A 23553-nucleotide genomic window follows, 5' to 3' on the forward strand; every position below is an offset into this window, starting at 1 on the left:
ACCTTTCTATACAGCACGGATACCTACAAAATAAATTCAATGAACAAAAAGACTCACAAGGAAATAAAAAAAAAACACATGCAAAGAAATATACTTGATAAAGGTATTTGAAAAGCAGGTATATATGGGGTTTGGTCTAAAATAAGAGAGATAAAAAGTTACAGTTCTACACTGGCTATCTTCTTTTAAAGAGGCAAGGGATCATGGGTGTGGACACTCCATATTTTTGTTAAAATTTTCAATGAGACTTCTGGGTCAAGATGGCTCTACCTCTCCTCTCCACTGATTGAGACAGAGTGCCTCAAAATGACAAAACCAAAATCAAATGAGCCAGGGGGTTCCACAGTAGGACACAGCACAGAAGGTAGGCAAAGATAGGGCATTTCCACGCTAAAAGGGGGAGAAATTTCTCCCACTTAGGGGTGAGCTCATCACCCCTCCCCTACTTCAGCTACCTTTCCAGAGGCTGAGCGGGCATGAGACGAACTTCTAAGTTCTAGGAGGGAGGCTGGCTGGGATGAACACAGACTTACCTCTAAGAGATACTAGACTCAGAACTCTGGTAGGCTGGGGAAATGTTGAGATAGGGTGTTATGGAGTAAAGTCGGGAAAAAAAAAAGCCCTGTGGCTAAAATCTCTCCAGTGCTCAATACAGAGACCTCCCTACACCACACAACAATCAATACCTCTTCCCAGGCAATCTTTAAGTTTTGGGGGCTGGACCTTACACTAAGAGCAGCTGGACACTGCAGAGGACTGGGAAAAAAATCCTCAGGGCAAAAATCTCTCCAGAGCCCAATGCAAAGATTACCCACATACCTCACTTAGACATCTGATCAGGAAGGAAAAAGGCAATGGCCACCAAATTGCAGGAACCAAAATCCACAAACATCAAAAACAAAAAAAAAAAAACAAAAAGAAAACTTTGACCCTCGAAAATGTTTATGCAGAAAAAAACCCAAACTAAAGAAGAGACAGCAGAAGAAGACAAAACACACCCAAACCTTCAAAAAAAAAAAAAGAAAAAGGAACTTGGTCACAAGTTCTTGAAGACTTTAAGCCCCAGATTGTCAGAAAAATGTAAGAGATATGGCAAGAAAAGTGGAAAATAGTCCAAAAAGGAAATAACAGTTTAAAAGACAGGATCTCCCACTTGGAAACTGAAACCTAGGAATCAAATAAAATAATAAGCAAACTGAAGACCAGAAATGACCTGCTGGAAGTCATGAAAAGCAGAATAGATCAAACTGAAAAGGAAAATCAAAATAACTTAGCTGAAAAACCAGGCATTAAAAACTAGAATTGGGCAATTAGAAGCCAATGATATCACAAGGCAGCAAGAATTAATAAAGCAAAGCCAAAAAAATGACAGATTAGAAGGCAACACAAAATATCTCATTGAGAGGGTGGTTGACCTTGAAAATAGATCTCTGAGGGACAATTTGAGAATCATAGGCCAACCTGAAAACCTGGAAACAGAAACCTTGATTGACACCATACTACAAGAAATTATTTTAGAAAAATGCCCTGGGTTTCTGCAACAAGAGGGCAAAATAGACATTGAAAGAGTCCATAGATCACCTGCTACACTAAATCCTCAAAAGACAACCCCCAGGAATGTAATTGCCAAATCCAAGAGCTTCCAAGCTAAGGAGAAAATATTTCAAGAAGTCAGAAAGAAACAATTCAGATATCAAAGAGCACCAATCAGAGTTACACAGGATCTGGCAGTCTCCACACTAAAAGATCGCAAGGCTTGGAATATGATATTCAGAAAGACAAGAGATTTGAGTCTACAACCCATCAAAATTGACTATATACTTTCAGGGGAAAGTATGGGCATTTAACAAAATAGGAGGCTTCCAAATATTTGTAAAGAAAAGACCAGAACTAAGCAGAAAATTTGACACCGAAATACAAAAAACAAGAGAAACATGAAAAGGTAAATAAGAGAGAGGGGTCTTATTTTTTGTTCTCTAAGGGCCTCAAATAAAGCCAAATTGTTTATATTCCTACATGGAAAAATGTTATTTGTAACTGACAAAAATTGTACTTACTATTATAGTAGTTAGAAGAATTATCCATATGTAGAGATTGGGGAACTAAGTAGTTGAAAATTAAGATAATCTATACTACACAAAAAGGCACATAGGAGTGGGGAGGGGAAAAATACAATTATAAGAAGGAAAGGAAAAGAGTGCTAAAAGGTAATTTTCAAAATTTATTCTCTGTGGAATCAATTTTGAGAGGAAGGAGCATCTAGATCCATTGCGATATTGAACTTCTATCTTACCCTATAGGGAAGCTGAGAGGAGAAAACTAAGGGGCAGGGGGGTAGTAAGGAGGGGAGTTGAAAAAAAAAACACAGAAGAAAAACAACTGCTTGATCACAAGGCTTGGTGGGGCTATGACTGGGAAAGTAGACTCTTAAAAGATCACCCGACTACAAATATTAATAAGGAAATGGGTCTTGATTGATGGCACATGTTAAACCCAGTCAAATTAAGTGTCAGATTCAGGAGGAGGGTGGGGGAAGGGAAGGAACATGAGTCTTGTAACCATGAAAAATTATTCTAAATCATCTAATTAAAATAAAATAAATTCATAGTAAGAAAAAATTAGAAAATAAAACTTTTAAGGAATTGGTAAGTTTTACTAAACTTGTTTATCTTTCTAAAAATTCTTTATTATAAGGGATGATTATTAAAGGTGATATACAGGGAACCAGATGACATTAATGGTAAGTCATTGCTGACATTGATTTGTCACGTTTATGGTATACAAAGATACTTTATATATTTATATATTATATTTGGTTCTCACATTAACTACATGAGGTAAGACAAGTATTATCATCTTCATTTTAACAGGTAAGGAAAACTAAGGCTCACCCAAAAAAGATTTAGAGTCCTGATTTGAACATAGGTTCTCTAAAATATAGGATCAATATTTCTTACACTGAATGCTACTGAAACAGATTAAAATGTAATTAGAAAAGGGGCAGCTAGATAGTTCAAAGGATATAGCTAGGCATTAAAGACAAAGTCCTGGGTTCAAATCTGGATTCAGATACTTTCTAGCTGTGTGACCCATGGAACATAATGCCCTCAGACTGACTATTAAAGAGTAAATGCAGAGCAGTTGGGTGGTTCATTGAATTGAGAGTTAGGCCTAGAGACAAGAGGTCCTGGGTTCAAATCTGACCTCAGACATTTTCTAGTTATGTAACTCTGAGCAAGCCACTTAATCCATATTGCGTAGCCCATACTGCTCTTTTGCTTTGGAGTCAATACTTAGTACTGATTTCAATACAAAAGGTAAGGGCTTTTTAAAAATACAATTGGAAAATGTTTAACAAAACTTAAAACCCAGATCATGTTATTTTGTGGTCTTCCAAGTTGATATGCCAGCTTCAGAAATCCATTTCTATTTGAGTTTGACATTATTACTCTACATGATCTTGTTTCCCTAAGGGCAGACTAGTAGAAAAAGCTAAGAAGCTCAAATCTGATCTTAAATATAATGGTAAGGTATTTTATCAATAAATAAGTCAGACAATTTTAATTAGTCTGGTAATATATTTGGGAGATTAAAGATTCTGTTGTGTTATATTTTTTTTTAAGTTAGCTAAAAATCTTCTGCAGTATAAATGAGGAAGAGTTCATGGCTAAGTTGAAATTTTTAGGCTTATCTCCAGGACACTTTATTTTAGAAGAGACAGAAATATTGCCGACTTTAATTATATTACTGAAAATCAGAGCCATGTATGCAGACATAATGATAGCATTTGGAATGTACATGCTGCAATCTGTACAATGTCTATGAAAAATGAAAATTCACCTACCTTACTGATTCTCCCTTCATTTCCTAATTTTAAAACAGTTAAGTTACAAATAAGATAGGCTAGAATTTATTGTTAGTTTGGGCTGAAAATTCTTTCTAAACCTAAATCTCTCAATATCTTATTTCTCACTGCCACTGAGATATTTTATCATCTTTAAATCCTCAATAACATTTCTCATATCTATCTTTTATTCTTTCCATTCCTCAAACACCAGCCCTACTGTACTTCACTTTCACTATCAGAATTATCATTATTCTACACCTAGATATGTACCTTTATACCATCTTCATCTCTCCATTTACCTTAATTTAACACAGGCCTTGTTGCTTTTCCCCTCTCAAACCTTTATTGTAATAGTATCCTTTCTGTCTACTTATGGCCACATCTCATTGCTGGCTGCCCTGAATCCCGGAATTCCTTTCTTTCTACAATCTATACTATCTATTTTGAAGTGTCATTTTGATAAAGACATTCCCCTCTGAATCCTGCTAAGACTCCCAATTGCCTTTACTATCAGTTAAATCAAGTAACTTTATATTTTTAAGCCTCTTTACTTTACTAATCGATTCTCTTTTAAGAACTAATGGCATATTTACATAACCACACCCTAAGAGAGTGTCTTGTTTCCATACTGAACAAATAATGTTTACTATGTATCTATCTGCTTTATCCTCTTCACTTTCAAGCCATCTTTCAAGCTGTACACTTGGCTATTTTCTATTTCTTTCTGCCAAATTATGCTTTTCTTTTCCCTCGAATCTCTACTCAATACTCATTTTCTTAAAAAGACTTTCAAGACTGCTGTCTTTAAGTGGCAACTGCAAAATTGCACCATCTTTCAGTATTTCTGTTATTTTCTAAACACATAAGAGGCACTTTTGTGTTTAGGGTCTTAAATCTTTAGAGAGCATACAACCACATCTTTCATTTCCTTTATAAATCTCCCAGTAACATTTCCTAGCCCATACCACTCTTCTGTCTTGGAACCAATACCTAGTATTGATTCTAAGATGGAAGGGAAGGGTTAAAAAAAAATAAAAAAATAAATCTTCCAGTAATTATAAAAAGCTTTCTATACATTCTCATTAATTACTATTACTAATTACAAAGTTAATTAGTCTTATCCCATATGCATGGGTGTGTGTGAAGGACATGGCCTCCAAATTATTATTATTTAATAAGTAATAAAAGAACATGATCACATAAGCCACTGTGTGTTTGGGGTAAGTTTGTAAAAGCAGATATATGAAATCCATACACGTTTTATAGAGGAAAACATCCCAAGTATATATTATATTACCTTTCCTGAGATGTGAGGAAAACAAAATTTTCATTTTATGACTGGTCTTCAGCCAAAAATTAACTAGGTATATGATTCTGGGAAACTCACTTAAGAGTACCCATTTTGTAGCTACAAAAAGGGGGAAAAAACAAAGAAGGTGGAAGAGAAGATCTATTTTTAAAATACCCTTAAAAAAACATCATACATCTCTATAAAAATAAAATGGAGGAAAAGAAGCCGTTTCACCAAAAGTGGGGTGTTTAATATTAAGAAACAAATGGACATAGCCAGTAGCATTTCATTTAAAGGACACTGAAAAAATTTATAGACACTTTGAAAATAAAGTTAATAACTTACATTGATTGAAATTGGATGATTGGACAAGAATTTGATCTAGATAATGTTTGTTTTTATAATTTGTTTTTGCATTCCATAAATAAAATATGTATATACAAACATTCACGCAAATATAAATGCAAATATAATTATACACAACATCCATGGCATTATATTACACTTTGAGAAATGATGTTTGGGAATCAAGTGGTACTAAAAGGTCATAACTTTTAATTTTGGTACAACAACAAGTTTTTTCTTCATACATTTCTTATCTATATTTAATGAGGCTGTTTTCATTCCCAGTTTCTATTTCTAACAGCAACTCCTAAATTGACTAACCGGGGGAGGGGGGGAGTACTAAAGGAGGGGAGGAAAGAGGGGAAAGGAACCTAACAGACCGTAAAAAAACCAAGAAGGCAATAAAAAGGGGGAATGATTAAAAATATACCACTGGTTTAAAAGGATATAGCAAAAGAAGAAAGGACAGAACTAGGAGAGGATATCAAAATGTTGGGGAATACACAAGTGACAATCATAACTTTGAACGTGAATGGGATGAACTCACCCCTAAAACGAAAAATAGAAGAGTGGATTAAAAATCAAAATCCTACCATATGTTGTCTGCAAAAAATACACTTGAGGTGGGTAGATACTCACAAAATTAGAATTAAAGGTTGGAGCAAAACCTATTAGGACTTAACTGATAGAAGGCAGGAGTTGCTATCATGATATCTGGCAAAGCCAAAGTAAAAATAGATCCGATTAAAAGGGATAGGGAAGGTAAATACATCCTGACAAAAGGTAGTATAGACAGTAAGGAAATATCAGTAATCAACATGTATGCACCAAATGGTATAGTATTCAAATTTCTACAGGAAAAACTAGTGGAGTTGAAGCAAGAGTAAGAAAAAAAATCACAAAATGTAAAATAAATAATTTTGATTACATTAAATTAAAAAGATTTTGTACAGACAAAACCAATGCAACCAAAATTAGAAGGGAAGCAACCAATTGGGAAACAATCTTCATTACAAAATCTCTGACAAAGGTCTAATTACTCAAATTTATAAAACTCTAAATCAATTGTACAAAAAAATCAAGTCATTCTCCAATTGATAAATGGACAAGGGACATGAATAGGCAATTTTCAGATAAAGAAATCAAAACTATTAACAAGCACATGAAGAAGTGTTCTAAATCTCTTATAATCAGAGATGCAAATCAAAACAACTCTGAGGTATCACCTCACACCTAGCAGATTGGCTAACATGACAGCTATGGAAAGTAATGAATGCTGTAGGGGATGTGGCAAAGTGGGGACATTAATTCATTGCTGGTGGAGTTGTGAAGGGAACTCGGAACTATGCCCAAAGGGCGCTAAAAGACTGTCTGCCCTTTGATCTAGCTATAGCACTGCTGAGTTTATACCCCAAAGAGATAATAAGGAAAAAGACTTGTAGAAGAATATTCACAGCTGCACTCTTTGTGATGGCAAAAAATTGGAAAATGAGGGGATGCCCGTCAAATGGGGAATGTTTGAACAAATTGTGGTATATGCTGGTGATAGAATACTATTGTGCTCAAAGGAATAATAAACTGGAGGAATTCCATGTGAACTAGAACGATCTCCAGGAATTAATACAGAATGAGAGGAGCAGAACCAGAACATTATACACAAAGATGGATATACTGTGATACAATTGAATGTAACGGACTTCTCCATTAGTGGTAATGCAGTGATCCTGAAGAACTCGGAGGGCGAAAGGACACATTCAGAGGAAAAATTGGGAGCAGAAACACAGGAAAAACAACTGCTTGACTACATGGGTAAAGGGGGATATGATTGGGGATATAGACTCTTAATGAACATCCTAGTGCAAACATCAACAACATGGAAATAGGTTCTGATCAAGGACACATGTGATACCCAGTGGAATTGCGCATGGGCTACAGGAGGGGAGAGGAGGGAGGAATAGAAAATAATTCTTGTAACCAAGGAATATAATGTTCTAAATTGACTAAATAAAATAAAAAAAAAATAGCATGCTTCAATCTGTGGTCAGATTCCATCAGTGCCTTCTATAGCAATGGATAGCTTTTTTTAATGAATTCTTTTTGGAGTTGTCTCAGATCCTTTCATTGCTGATAGTTATGTCATTCACAGTTGATTACTGTAAATTAATAGAGTTACTGGGTAGAACATTCTCCTGGTTCTGCTCACTTCATTTTGTATCACTTCATATAGGTCTTTCCAGGTTTTTTGTACACATCCTGTTTATCATTTCTTATGGCACAACAGCATTCCATTACAACCATAGTCTACAATTTGTTCAGACATTCCTCACTTGATGGACATCCCTCAGTTTCTTGTTCTATGCTACCACAAAAAGGGCTGCTATAAACATTTTTGTACACATAGATCCCTTCCCTTTATCTTTGATCTCATTGGATCAAAGAGTATGCAGTTTTCTAGCCCTTTAGGCATGCTTCCATACTGTTCTCCAGAATATCATTAATTCTTAGCTCCACCAATAATGTATTAGTGTCCCATTTTCCCCACTTCTCCTGCAACATTTACTATTTTCCTTTTTTGTCATATTAGCCAGGCTCAAGGGTGTGAGGTAGGTACCTCAGAGTTGTTTTGTCATTTCTCTAATCAAGTGATGCAGAGCACTTTTTCATATGGCTATAGATTTAATTTCTTTATTTGAGAACTGACTATTCAATATCCTGACCCCCTGTCAACTGGGTAATTCCTTGCATGCTATACATTTGACTCAGTTCTCTAAATTTGAGAAATGAGGCCTTTGTCAGAAACACTTTCTCCCCCACCCCAACCCTCCTTTTGTTGTTTCCCTTTTAATTTTGGTTGAATAAATTTTGTTTGTGCAAAACCCTTTTAATTCAATGTAGTCAAAGTTATCCATTTTATAACTTGTAATGTTCTCTGTTGTTTGGCCATAAATACCTCCCTTCCTCATAAATCTGATAGGTAAACTATTTTGTGCTCCTTTAATTTGTTATGATTTATTTCTAAACCATGTATCCTTTTTGACTTTATCATGGTATATGGTATATACTGTTTTCCAATTTTCCTAAAAGTTTTGTCAAATAATGAGTTCTTCCAAAATCCTGGATATTCAAGTTGGTCAAACAATAAGCTACTACAGTCATTTTCTTTGGATTTGTCAAATACAAGGCTGCTATAGTCTTTTACTACTGAATGCTGAGTGCTTAATCTGTTCCATTTATCTTCTAGTCTATTTCTTAGCCAGTACTAGACTGTTTTGATGGTTGCCACTTTATAATACAATTTGAGAACTAAACTATTTTTTTCATAATTCCCTTGATAGTTTCAATCTTTTGAATTTTGTTATTTATTATTTTTCTAGCTCTATGAAATAATTTTTATACAGTATGTTGGTATGGCACTGAATAGGTAAATTAATTTGGGTAGGATTGTCATATTTATAATATTGGTTCAGCATACCCATGAGCAATTCATGTCTTTTCCAACTGCTTAGATCTGGCTTTACTTGGTATAGAAAATGTATTGTAATTGTGTGCATATAGTTCTTGGCAAGCAGACCATCTTCTTTTATCTTATATATATATATGTATATATATATGTGTATATATATATGTATATATAGATAGATAGATAGATACACACACACACACACACACATATATCTTACCTCCAAATTTTTGTGTGTTCATTATAATGCACAGCACAAAAATGATGAAAAAATAATAATACACAACATAGTACTACTTGGACATTTAAAAAGTATATTGTCCTAACATCCTCACAAAATCAATTCTATATTATTTTTCAAGCATTCTAAGCTCTTTAAAGAAAAATATTAAATGCCTTATATAATTAATAAAAGACCATGTTATTTTGAGATAAAGCATGCCTATAAGGAGCTGAAATTTTCTTCTAAACAGTCTTTTTGAGCTTTGAATAGCTACCTAAGAGCCATATTTAAGTATGACAATATCTAAAAATATGCTTTTACATAGTCTATCAGTAGCAGCTGTGACTCAGTGGTTAAAAGCACTGGGCCTTAAGTAGGGAATATCCAAGTTCAACTACAGCCTTAGACACTTCCTAGCTAGTGACCCTTGGGCAAGTAATTTAAATTCTGTTAGCTTAGGACACAACTAAATTGTTCAGTGGAGAGAGTGCTGAACCTAGAGTCAGATTTGAGTTCAAATCTAACTTCAGACACGTTCTAGTTGTGTAACACTGGGCAAGTTGTCTTAAGTTAGCAAAATATAAAAATCATAAACTCACAGAAGAGACCTCAGGGAATTTAGAATTTGGCATGATACAAACACCCAAATAATATATGAATCTCTTCCTGGTCAATCAATTTCTGCTTTAATATTTCTGGAAGAAAGCTTACTGCTACTTCATGAAGAAAATTATTCTATTGGAATAATTGTCTAAACAGCTTTTCTTTACTTGTATTTCAATATACCATGGATAAAAGGTCTTATTAATACTAACATTCCTTCCACCATCATTTGTAACTTCCATACATCTTCAAAGCCAGTTTTTAAGAGATGCCATTGTCAAATCAAAAACTGTTTCCCTGTGACTTAGAATCATAGAATGTCAAAGCCAGGTCATCTAGTTTAACTCATACCTAAACAGAAATTCCTTCTACAAGACCTTAAATAGTTATTCAATATGTACCAAATTAAAATTCTCTAATGATTAAGAAAACTCATTGTTTGCTGAGGGGGTTCATTCTGTTTAGGGACAGCTCTAATTGAAGGAAATTTTCCACTATGATTATCATGAAAACTGCCTTTTTATATACCTTCTACTTGATCTTCTCCCTAAAAATAAATAAATATATTGCCTGTAAAAATAATCTTAACATTAATTTTTTAGAACTTTCTGAGTTACACTATTCTATCCTTTCTTCTATCCCTTCCTCTTTCTCTCCTTCCCTGCCTCTCCTTTGAGACACTAAGCAATCTGATACAGATTTTATATGTGCAATCATGTAAAACATTTTCCCATATTTGTCATTTTGTGGGAGCAATCTCAAATAATAAAAAAAGAAGCCAAGTAAGAAAATTAAATATAGTCTGCACTCAGCATCCATCAGTTCTTTCTTGGAGGGCAGATAGCATTTTTCATTATGAGTCTCTAGGATTGTCTTGAATCACTGCATTACTAAAAATAACCAGTTCATTCAGTTGTTCATTAAAAAATATTGCTGTCACAGTTTACAATGTGCTTTTGGTTTTGCTCACTTCACTTTGTATCAGTTAATGTAACTCTCAGATTTTCTGGAAATCATTTTGCTCATCATTTCTTACAGTACAACAGTGTTCCATCACTATCACATACCACAGATTATTCAGCCATCTACCTGGTGCTTCTGAATTCTACATTCTGGGGTCATGACAGCCCTTATCTACTGGAGTAGTTTTCAGTTCTCCCCTTTTACTTCGCTTTTCCAGTGTTGTCATGGAGAAAAAAAGGGATCATTTACACTAAATGAAACAATCTCAGTGTAAGTTTGTGTTAGTATCTAGGATAATATGAGAATCCTAATATCTAGAACAGAAAGTTGTGTATGCTGCCAGGAAAACCAAGAACTACTAAAAGATAATCTCTTTTCACTCATCTTTTTTTAAAATCAAAATAGAAAACAAATATATGGCCTTTCATATAAAAATCTTCCTTCTCTTTGTTCTATGTATACATAAATTTTTTTTTCAATCAACAAGTGTTCTTTTCTTTGCTTACAACCCTCAAAACCTCAAAAACAACCCTTTCTTAATAGAAAGCAAAACCCCTCAAAATTTGTTAACAGTCATGTAAAACAAATTCTCATACTGACCATTGTTCAAAAAAAAAAGTCTCAATCTGCACTTAAAGTTTATTACCTCTATCCAGAGCTTGGTAGAATATATGATCATGAGACCTTTGGAACTATGTTTGTTCACTGTATCTATCAGAGATGATAAGCCTTTTAAAATTGTCTTTAAAATTCTGTTGTTACTATATTGTTTTTCCTGGTTCTGCTCACTTCACTCTCTAGGATTTATCAATCTAAAGAGTGTGAGGTATAACCCCAGAATGTTTTCATCTTTCTCATGTTAAGAGAATGAAATAATTTTTTGAAATAAAGCTATTGATAGCTTAGATTTCTTCATCTGCAAAATGTCTGTTCAGATCCTTTGATCATTCATCAGTTGTAAGATGGTTGTTATTTTGAAGGTTATTGTAAGTCATCATCCTTATCAACCACCATCAAAAATGGATAGCATTCATTTAGCACCTCCTAAGTATCAGGCATTATACACTAAGAGTTTTACAAATATATCATTTGATCCTCACTATCATGAAAGGTGCTATTATTCTCCCTATTTTTGCAGTTGAGAAAAATAAAGCAAATAGAGATGAACTAAATTGCTCAGTGTCACACAGTTAGGATTCTGAAACTTTATGTAAACTCTAATCTTTCTGACTCTAGGTCCAACCAAAAAATTGGCTGTCAAGATTTTTTTCCATTTACTCACTTCTCTTACAGTTTTAAATTTGTGCAATTAAAAATTTTTTTTATATAATCTAAATTGTCCATTTTACATTCTTTGAACCTCTCAATCTTAGTTGAGCATGAATTCTTCCACTATTCATCAGACAGCTAATTTCTTCCTTACTCTTCTAATTTAAGATGTCACCCTTTTTATCTCAGTTATGTTACAATTTGGAGCTTGACTTGCTATTTAATGTGAAGTGATGGCCTATATCTAAAGGCTATCAGACTGCTTTCTAGTCTTTCCAATACCTCAGGTTGAATACTGAGTTCTTACTGCAGCAGCGGAGATCTTTGAATTTATCAAATACTAGGCTACTGTGTTTAGTTGCTCCTGTATATCATATATCTAATTTGTTCTACAGATAAATGTATTTCTTACCTAGTATCACTGTTTTGACATTTATGATTTTATAGTATAGTTTGAAATCTGGTACTGCCGGTCCCACCCCCCCACACTCCCATTTCCATTTTTATTTATTATTTCCTGTGAGATTCTTGATTTTTTTAATCTTCCATATAATTATTTTCTTTCCCACCTCTATGGAGTATTTCTTGGTGGTTTGATTACTATGGCACTGAACAAATTAACTAATTTATATAGAATTATAATTTTTATTATCTCATCTTTTATCTATCAATGTATAATTAATATTTCTCCAAATATTTAGATCTGCCTTTGCATAAAGCCTACTTTATTCCTAATCTTAAAGGGAAAGTCAATGCTAGCCCTTGGTTTTAGGAGGTTACTACTTATATTAAGATAAGATTTATTTATTCCTTTATTTTACAGTGTTTTAAAAAATAAACAGGAATGGGTGGCATATTTTGTCAAATGTTATTCAATATCCACTAAAATAACCACGTGTAATTTTTCTTTTTTTTTGTTATCAGTTGTTTAGAATTTTCTTGATAATAAACTGGTTCTGCACTTAAAATATATATCAAGCCAGGAGAGGGTGAGGAAGAGAGGGAGAGGAGAAGAAGAGAGAAAGAAGAGGGAGAATGTGAGTGTGTGTGTATAAATAAAACCTTTATCATTATTGTGATAGTCTCCTTAATAATATACTAAAAATGTTGGCATCAATATTGATTAGAAATATAGATCTAAAGACAAAGCCAAGATGACAGCTTATTATCAGGAAAAACTTTGAGCCCTTCAGTAATTTCTTCTAAAGTGATCATTACCCTAATCAGCCAAGTATAGAATTCTATCTTACCCAACAGAGAAGTAGAAGGGGGAATAAGGCAAGGGAAGAGTGAAGCAATTGGAAGGAGGAAGGAAGTTTGGGGTGACAAAAAGCAAAATACTGGTGAGGAACAGAAAGAAAGGGAATAGAGCAGGATTTAAAGGTGATAATTTGATGGAGGGCAATACACAGTTAACAATCATAATGCTGAATGTGAATAGGATGAACTCACCCATAAAATTAAAGCAGATAGCAGAGTGGATTAGAAACTAAAATCATACTATATGTTGGGGTTAGAAGAAACACACATGAGTCAGGTAGACACACACAGGGTAAAGGTAAGAGGCTGGAACAGAATTTATTGGGCATCAACTGAGAAAAAGAAGGCAGGAGTGGCAACCATGATATCTGACAATGTCAAAGTAAAAATAAATCTGATTAAAAGAGATAAGGAAGGTAATTGTGTCCTGATAAAAGGTAGTATAGACAATGAAGAAATATCAATACTCAATATGTACACATCAAATGATAAAGCATCCAGATTTTTAAAGGAGAAACTATTGGAGCTTAAGGAAGAAATAAATAGTAAAACTATACTAGTGGGAGACCTGAATCTTCCTCTCTCAGATCTAGATAAACAAAACCAAAAAATAAATAAGAAAAAAGCGATGTGATTTGAAAAATCACACTTAATGGCCATATGGAGAAAAGTAGATAAGGATAAAAAAGGAATATACCTTCTTTTCAGCATCACATAGTAAATTTACAAAGACTGACCATGTACTAGGGCATAAAAACACTGCAAACAAATGCAGAAAAGCAGAAATAATAAGTGCAACCTTTTCAGATCATAATGCAATAAAAATTATAATTATTAATGTTACATGGAAATTAACTGGAAATTGAACAGTCTGAATCTCTGTAATTTGGGGAGGGGGGGGGACTCACACTCCTTAGATGGAGAAATGAGGGTTAAAGGCAGTGAGGAAAGGGTTGATGAAAATGGCTTCTCTCCCTCCCTCCCAGAGTCCCTGAATTACTTGAGGGAGACAAAATAGAGATCTCCCCTCCGTGAAGGCTTGCCCCTTGGTGGCCGTGGCAGCCCTCAAGGGTGGCAAGGAAGTCTTCTCTACAAGGAGAGGTATGAGGAATCTCAATCTGGATATGCGCTGGTTTGGGGTGCTCACAAGCTTCCCCCTCATGTCTCCTTGAAAAACTGGCAACAAGATGGGAGTTTGCCAATGGGCTTACTCTCTGGATGTAAATAAATGAGATTAAATTCATTATCTGACTGCTTATTTGATTTAGTTGTTGATTGGGGCAAAGGATAAAGGTTAGAGGGATTCTGGATCACCCTAAATAAATTACTGAAGTACAAAGCTTTCTCATAGCCAGGGGAGAGGTAGGAAAAGGGGCTAGAGTACTGCTCACTGATTTGAGTCCAGTATCTTAATAGTTCATAGAATGAAAGTCTTTGAAGAAACTGGGTTTCTTGACAGGAACCAGTGATGTTCTAAACAGGAATCCTCAATGTTAGGATTTCTGTCCATATCAGAAATCTCCACAGGTGGCTTGAAATGGCCCAGAGAAACAGCACCTCCTTCCACTCCCTTCTGTGTCTCTGCCCCCTGCTCCTCAGAAGAATTTCCCAGAAGTCCTTTTTCATTTTCCAACTGTCATTCCTACATCCTAATTTCCCCAAATGTTTCTTTTGTCCTGCTCCCCATCATTACATCTCCAAAACTGGTTAGTTAAAGAACAAATTATAGAAACTATTACTGATTTCATAGGAGAGAATGACAATAAGGAAACAACATATCAAAATTTATGGGATACAGAAAAAAACCTGAGTACTCATATTAATAAAAGAAGATATTAATGAATTGGGCATGCAACTAAAAAAAAAAACTAGAAAAACTACAAATTAAAAACCCTCAGATAAAGACCAAATTGGAAATCCTAAAAATCAAAGGAGAAATTAATAAAATTGAAAGTAAAACAAATATTGGACTAATAAGACTAGAAGCTGGTATTTTGAAAAAAAAAACAAATAAAATAGACAAAATATTAGTTAATCTAATTAAAAAAAGAGAACCAAATTAACAGTATCATAAATGAAAAGGGTGATCTCACCTCTAATGCAGATGAAATTAAGGCAACTATTAAGCAGTTATTTCACCCAATTATATGGCAATCTAGGTGAAATGGATGAATGTTTACAAAAATATAAATCACCTAGATTAACAGAAGAGGAAATAGAATGCTTAAATAATCCCAGTATCAGGAAAATAAATTGAATAAGCCATCAAGGAACTCCCTAAGAAAAAATCACCAGGGCCAGATGGATTGACAAGTGAATTCCATCTTAAACATCAATTATTCTAAATACACTACAAACTATTTGACAAATGTTACAAGGGAATCACTTTAAAAGACTGATATATATTAATTTAAGGTCGCCAAGGAATCAGCTATGTAATTCCTAAATGAAAAACTCAAGTCAGCCGTCAGCCTTTTTTGGAGTTTAATTACAATAGGAGCAAGAAAGGAATTAGAGATATATATAGAGAGAGAAAAGGGGAGAGAAGGGAATAGGGCTTAAATACCCCTTCTGTTTAGGCTGGGCCAAAAGGCCCAAGCCCTTAGATAGCTGGGGCAAAGAAAAGAGATCAGTCCCTTTCACTCACGTGTCCAAAATGGAGAAACAGTCTCAGAGGCCCCCACCTTCAGGTTCCTTCAGAGCAAGCTTCCTCAGAGCCCAGGAACCACACCGACCAAAAACTCAATCCTCTCCCCCTGAGTCTCCAGACCCTCCTATCTTTAAGGACACCATCCAAGTTGCCTCCCCTCATTCCTCACATCTACCAATCACTCTTCATCAATTTCCCTGTCAATGGAGGCTCTCGCTTAACCCAGGACCGCCCAGAGGTTTCTGGCTTTTGCACATGTCTGTTGAAGGTCATATTTTTCAAATGATTAAATCTTTACTCCTTTGTTCCAGCCCTTTCTAATTCCTGTTAACTTGAGTATGGTAGAGATTAAATTTTGATCTAGGCTGCAGCCCTTACTCAATCCTATTAGGACTGAATAGGGTGGAGATTTATTCCAAGTATCTCCATTGTATCAATTCTAAAATCAATCAAGACTCAAAGAAATTCCTGTTCTATGCTTAAGCATAGGTCAAAGTCCTTTCCATTGTTCAGCAAAAGGTTTTCTGTCCTAAAGTAATCTTAAGAAGGGAAGAGAAGGAACCTCCCATGCCAATGGAGTTCCCATTCCAATAGACTATCAGTAAGAAATTTTCCAAGTATGAAATATCCCAATGGTGAAATTTCCAACATTTATAAGTCTAAGGAAATTTGAGGTTTACACAAAATAGGCAAAGGAGTCTTACCAAATTCCTTTTATGAAACAAATATGATACTGATCCTTGAGGCATGAAGACCAAAAACAGAGAAGGAAAATTATAGATCAATATATTTAATAAAAATACTAGCTAAAAGGCTATAGCAAGTCATCACAAGGATTATTAACTATGATCAAGAGAGATTTACACCAGGAATGTTAGGATGGTTTAATATTAGGAAAACGATCTGTGTAACTGACCATATCACTATGAGTTTCAAAATGTGGCCTGGGAAACTGCATCCCCTAGGGATCCCTCCTCCTACTTCCTAGTATGGGATTGGTCTATATAAGGACCAATCCTGAACCTAGGATGGGGCTCACTCTTTTATGAAGGAGGGTAGACAATGAGGTTAGGAGTGGAAGTGAAAGTGGTTGAGTTAATTGGGGGGGGGGGGGGGGCCTCTGGTTGCCTTTTCTTTAATAAAGCTTTAAAAAAGAATCAAAAGATAGGGTTTTTCTTTTAGTGCTTTCCACATGCCAAACTAATGGAAATCACATGATTATCTCAATAGATGCAGAAAAAGCCTTTGACAAAATATAATACCCATTCCTATTGAAAACACTAAAACAATATAGGAACAAAAGGGCCTTTCCTCAAAATAATAAACAGTATTTATTTAAAACTAGCAGCAAGTATCATCTGCAATGAGGATAAGTTAGATGCCTTCCCAATAAGATCAGGAGTGAAGGAGGGATTCCCATTATCACCACTGCTATTCATTATAAATGCTAACAAGAGCAATTAGAGAAGAAAAAGAAATAGAAGGATCAAAGAAGACATTGAGGAAACAAAACTATCACTCTTTTGCAGATGACGTGATGGTATACCTAGAGAATCCAAGAAAATCTACTAAAAAAGCTAGAATAATCGCTTTAGCAAAGTTGCAAGGTACAAAAGAAACTCACATTAATCATCAGCATTCCTATGTTTCCAACAAAACCCAGCAGCAAGAGTTGAAAGAGAAACTCCATTTAAAATCACTCTAGACAAGATAAAATACCTGGGAATCTTCCCAAGACAAATTCAAGAATTATATGAATATAACTACAAAACACTCTTCACACAAATAAAACTAGATCCAAAAAATTAGAAAAATATCAGTTGCTCATGGGTTGGATAAGCTAATATAATAAAAATGACAATCCTATTGAAATTAATTTACTTATTCAGTGCTATACCTATCAAGCTACTAAAACACCTTTTTTAGAATCAGAAAAAATTATTAGAGTTCATTTGAAAGAACAAAAGATCAAAAATATCAAGGGAACTAATGAAAAAAAGCTAAGGATGGAGACCTAGCGTTACCAAATCTCAAACTATACTATAAAGCAGTGATCATCAAAACAATATGGTGCTGACTTACAAAGAGACAGAAGGGTGGATCAATGGAATAGACTTGGGGTAAATAACAGTAGCATGATAAGTGTTCAATAAATCCAATGATCCCAGATTTTGGGACCAGAACCCAATATTTTTTTGACATATTATTTTTTTATTTTATTGACATTGATACATAATATCAAAATATATTATTTTGACAAAAACTGTTGGGAGAATTGGAAAACAGCATGGGAGAAATTAGGTCTAGATCGAACGTCGTACACCCTATACCAAGATTAATTCAGAATGGATAAGTGACTTAAATATTAAGAGGAAAATCATAAACAAATTAAATGGACATAGATTAGTATACCTGTCAGATCTATGGGAAAGGAAGAAATTTAAGGCTAAGCAGGGGATAGAGAACACTACAAAATGTAAAATTAATAATTCTGATTACATCACATTCAGAATTTTTTGTACAAACTAAACCAATGCAACCAAAATAAAGAGAAGCAACACATTGGGGGGGGGGGGGGGAATTTAAACCAAAAACCTCTAGCAAAGGTCTAATTTCTAAAATTTTTAAGAAGCTAAGTCAATTGTACAAAAAGTCAAGCCATTCCCCAATTTGCAAATGGTCAAGGAACATGAAGTCCCTTATTCAGATAAAGAAAATCAAAACAACACTGAGGTACCACCTTCCACCCAGCAGACTAGTCAATGACAGTAAAGAAAAACAATAATTGTTTGAGGGATTGTGGCAAAATCAAGATGTTAATACATTAATGCATTGCTGGTGGAGTTGTGAATTAATCCAGCCATTCTGGAAGGCAATTTGGAATTATGAGCAAAAAGGCTTTAAAAGACTGCCCTTTAATCCAGCAATACCACTGCTGAGCTTGTACCCCAAAGAGATAAGGAAAAAATTTTGTATAAAAATATTCATAACCCCACTCTTTTTGGTGGCAAAAAAAATTTGGAAAAATAAGGGTTGTCCTTCGATTGGGGAATGGCTGAACAAACTGTGGTTTATGATGGTAATGGAATACTAACTATTGTGCTGTAAGGAATGACAATTCTGGAGGGTTTTTATATGAACTGGGAGAATCTCAATGAAATGAGCAGATCCAGGAGAACATCATATGCAGAAAGAAAAACAATGTTTTATAATCCAGTGTAGTAAAAGACTTTGCTACTAGTAGCAATGTAATAAGCCAGGACACTCCTGACGGACTTATGGAAAAGAATGCTATAATCACATTGAGAGAAAGAACTGTGAATAGAAATGCAATAGAAAAACATTACATCACTTATCACATGTATATGTATGTGATTTGGGGTTTGGCTTTAAAAGATTGCTCTATAGCAAAAATGAATATGGAAATAGGTATAAAATGACAACATTTGTACAACCCAGTGGAACTGCTTGTCGACTCTCGGAGAAGGGAAGAGGGGAGAAAAAGAAAATAAATCATGTAAACATGGAAAAATATTTAAAAACTAAAGTTTATTTAAAAAAAAAAAGAAATATAGGTCTATAATTTTTCTCTTTTTTAACTTTCCTTTGTTTAGTTATCAAAGCCACATTTGTATTGTTTAAAGAATTTCATAGGACTTCCCTGTTTCTGATTTTTAAAAAGTTTATATAATGTTAGAATTAATTGGAATTTGCTTATAAATCCATCTGAATCCATCCTTCTCCCTACCATGGGAGTTCATTTATTAAATTTCTTCTGAAGTTAGATCAAGTCTTCTTTACCTTCTCTTTTAATCTGGGTATTTATTACTTTTTATTTATATTCATCCATTTCACTTAAATTGACAGGTTTGGGGGCATGTAATTGGGCAAAATAGTTTCTAGTAATTATTATTCTTCATTGGTTATGTATTCATCACTTTCATTTTTTATACTGGTTCTTTGGTTTTCTTTTTTCTAAATCAAGGTATCTATTGTATTGGGCTTTTTTGTTTTTTGTTTTTTTTTTTTTAGCTCTACATTTTACTTATTCTCTTTTTGGTTTCCATGTTAGTAATCACTTCTTTGACTTTCAGAATTTCTAACTAGGGCCTTTTAATCTGTGTTTTCTAGTTTTGGTTTTTTTAGTTGCACATAAAATTCATTAATCTGTTCTTTCTCTTTTATTGAAGAAAGTATCTATATACAAATACTCCACTAAAGACTGGTTTGGGTAAAACCACAAAAATCTAATGTATTTGTCTCATCATTCAGTTGTCTATGATCTGTTTTGTGACCTGCCATTCTTTACTACCATTTGCCGTTAGTCTCAAATACATTTTTAATCTTTTTTTTTTTAGTTGTCTTTTACTGAATATAATTTTTATTGCACCTCAGGCCAGAAGATGTTCAATAGTTATGCTTTTCTTCATGTATTTATGAAGTTTTTCTATCTTAATATAGGGTCAGTTTTTGCAAGGTGCCAAGTACTGTTGAAAAACAGGTATATTCTTTCCTTTTCCACTAAATGTTTAGTAATCTAAAATATCAAGCATTTCTAAAATTTGATTAGATCTTATTTATTTTTTTAGATAGACTTATCTAGTTCTGAAAGGGGTAATCCAAGGTCCCTATTAATAGTTGACTCACTTTCCCTGTAACATTTAATTTTTCCTTGAAGTATTCAGACTTTATGCCACTTTGGTAATTGATATTCACTGTCTGTGATACTTTTCCACAAAATGTAGCTTCTTAAGGGATATTAGAAAATAAGTATTGTTTTATTAGTTTAGGGATAAAAAGTAGAGTACTGGCTTGAGAAAGAAGTAGTTTGAAGAGAGAGCATGTTAATTTCAGATGTTGACAGTTATAACTGCTTTTCTGTGTCAATTACTCTCTCTGGCAGTTGGGAGTTGGTCTCTGGCAGTTGGCAGAGACGCACAGATTCAGAGACTCTCTCTCAGGGCTGGAGGAGGTAACATCTTTGCCTCTCTGTCTGAGGGAAAGATCTGAAGAAAAAAAAGCTTAGTGTTTTCCTTTCCCAACTTGGGAAACACTACTGACCATCCATTGCAGTTTTTATACATTGATTTAACCCTGAGAAGACATGGCCTTTGGTTTGGACTTTGAGTCTATTAAGGCTCAGAGTCCTAATTTGATTCCTGTTTGAGACTCAACCACCTAGCCTTTGCTATTTTATAATTTGAAGACAAAGTTAAAAGTCGTAAGGATAATAGTGGTAGTTTTTATTTAGAAAGTATAAATTTGGGTTAGTCAGATCAGGGAGGATTAGTGTAGCCTGTGAAACACAGGAGAAGCTGTTCCTTGTGGAACCAGGGAGTTTATCTGGGTGGATTTAGAATCCCTTAGAATTAGAAATCTTTGTTATCCTTAAACATTTCAATAAATATTTTATTTTTATAATAAAAAGTCTCTTTAGCATCCTTGCACCTGGCCTCAGGGGAAGTTCACATTTGAGCTTCACTTCATCACTGAAGATACTTTTGATTACATCTATTATTATTTATTAAATACTTTATTATAAATATAAATACTTTATTAAAATCTTATGCTTCTGAGGATCACCTTATCTTATCACCACGTAGAATGACTCAGTTTTTGATACTCAACACTTTCTTAACTCCTTCAATTACCTCTTCCCACTCAATGGAGGGTTGGAGAATAGAGGGCTGAGATCAGAACTTTCCAGGTAATTCTCCATATTCTATAGCAAATCTTGGTTTCAACTCTAGGACGAACATCTCCCATCAAACTCCTTTCCACTTTTAAGCTTCCTTTTTGGTAGTGTGTTCTACCATTAAATAGTAAACTCCTTATGGACAGACCTTCTTTATTTTCTTACTTCTATCTCCAGCTCTTAATATAGTGTCTGGCACACAGTAGGTACTTAAATGTTTAATGAATTAAAAGGAATAGATTATTATTTTCATTTTGCTCTCTTAAGAGATCTGGGCATAAAAAGAAAAAACTTGCTATTCTTGGGGGGGGGCGGGATTGTATAGTGATTATTAAATTATTTCTCTTTAATCTGCTGAAATAACTTACATTTTCTTATATTTTTTCAGTTGATGTATTTTAACATTTGCTATTATCATATACAAGCACTACCTTCTGTGAGATCCATTCTATTTTCAATGTAAAAGGATTATTTATATACTGATACTGGTACTTTGAAGATGATAAATGATGGATTAGAAAAGCTTGTAGTGAAGGAGGAAGGCGTTGAATGATAGGAGCCTTGATGGGATGGCTCCTACACTCTCTCACTTACACTCGTGCTTGGGCTGTGCTAACAAAGGGTGTTACTCTAGAAATAGGGAATCCCCCGTTATAAGAGGGTGATGGAGAGATGAAGAAATTCTCCCCTATCTGATGAAGTAAAGGGTACCCCCAAATTCTTTCGCATGAAACGGCTCAAAAGACAAACCTCCCCATAGTCTTCTGACACAGCAGGGAAAGGGGTCTTGATTTGCAATCAGTTGTGACTGCTCTATAGCCTCAATGAGTTGCCTTCTTTTAGCTCCTTGAATAAGCCACTTGAAATATATCTGACTGCAAGTTGTATTATTTAGTAGACAACGAATATAAGGAAAGATGGGGAGTTGGGAAATCGGAATCCTTGATTTCTATTCCAGAGGTCCATGGCTCTGGGAGCCATCAAGCTACCCAGAGTTTCTCCTCTCTTTACCCACTATTTCCCACTTGTAATATTATACTACTAGGGCTAAGGAATAATCAGAGAAGGTGCAAAGGCTAAGGGGAGAGAGTTTGGCTCTCAAGCAGAGTCCACAACCCTCTCCAGTCTGAAGAAACTTGACACACTGGTTAGATGTTCTTCAGAGGTACAATGTTGCTGAAATACTTTGTAGGAGTAATCTCAGGGCTAGTCTCAAGGTAATCCTCAATTGGCTCTCCAGAAAGGAAGACACTTTCTGCCTCTTCAAGATCCCCATTCAAAAGCCCAGAATTCTTCTTGAAGCTTTGCTAAGTCCCTTCTTCTCTCCCAGAATCCTCTGCTACCAATGCTCTTTGCTGTCAATCATCTCCTCTTTCAAAGTTCCATCTTTTTTGCAACCTGCCCTTACATCAAGGAGCTTACTTCTTAAGTAAGGTTTTATTCTTCTTATTCCAAGCTATTAATTCTCTTTTCAATTTTTTTCTTTCATAGCTCTCACTTCTCCCCCCACAGTGCTTTCCTTTCCTTTGTTTTTTTATTTCCCCCCAAATTACATGTCAATTAATTATAATAATTATAAATGTTTGTTTTCTGACATTTTACAATCCATGTTCTCTCCCTCCATCCCCAGGAAGGCAGGAAACATGCTATTGGTTATACACATATTATCATATCTAACACATATTTCTCTCTTAGTCATGTTGTGAAACAAAACACATATTGCTTACACTAGAGAAAAACTCATGGAGAAAATAAAGTGAAAAGTAATATGTCTGATTTTTCCATTTGGACTCCACCTGCTCCTTCTATGGTAGTAGATATCCTTTTTCATCATGAGTCCCGTGGAATTGTCCTAATCCATATTTATATTAGGGCCAGGTGCTACTCATTTCTGGAGGGAATGTCTGACCTGAGTTTGGGTCCTACTGATGCTTTCTTAACCATATT

The 23553-nt window shown here is 34.6% G+C and overlaps 1 protein-coding gene across 2 annotated transcripts in view; it reads right to left on the bottom strand.

The window, feature by feature from the left end:
* MTMR10 (myotubularin related protein 10) overlaps positions 1–23553 on the bottom strand; it is a 77312-nt gene that overhangs the window by 23942 nt on the left and 29817 nt on the right. The window lies entirely within an intron of this gene.

The sequence above is a fragment of the Monodelphis domestica genome, chromosome 1 (assembly GCF_027887165.1).
Source record: "Monodelphis domestica isolate mMonDom1 chromosome 1, mMonDom1.pri, whole genome shotgun sequence".
NCBI classification, from domain to species: Eukaryota; Metazoa; Chordata; class Mammalia; order Didelphimorphia; family Didelphidae; genus Monodelphis; species Monodelphis domestica.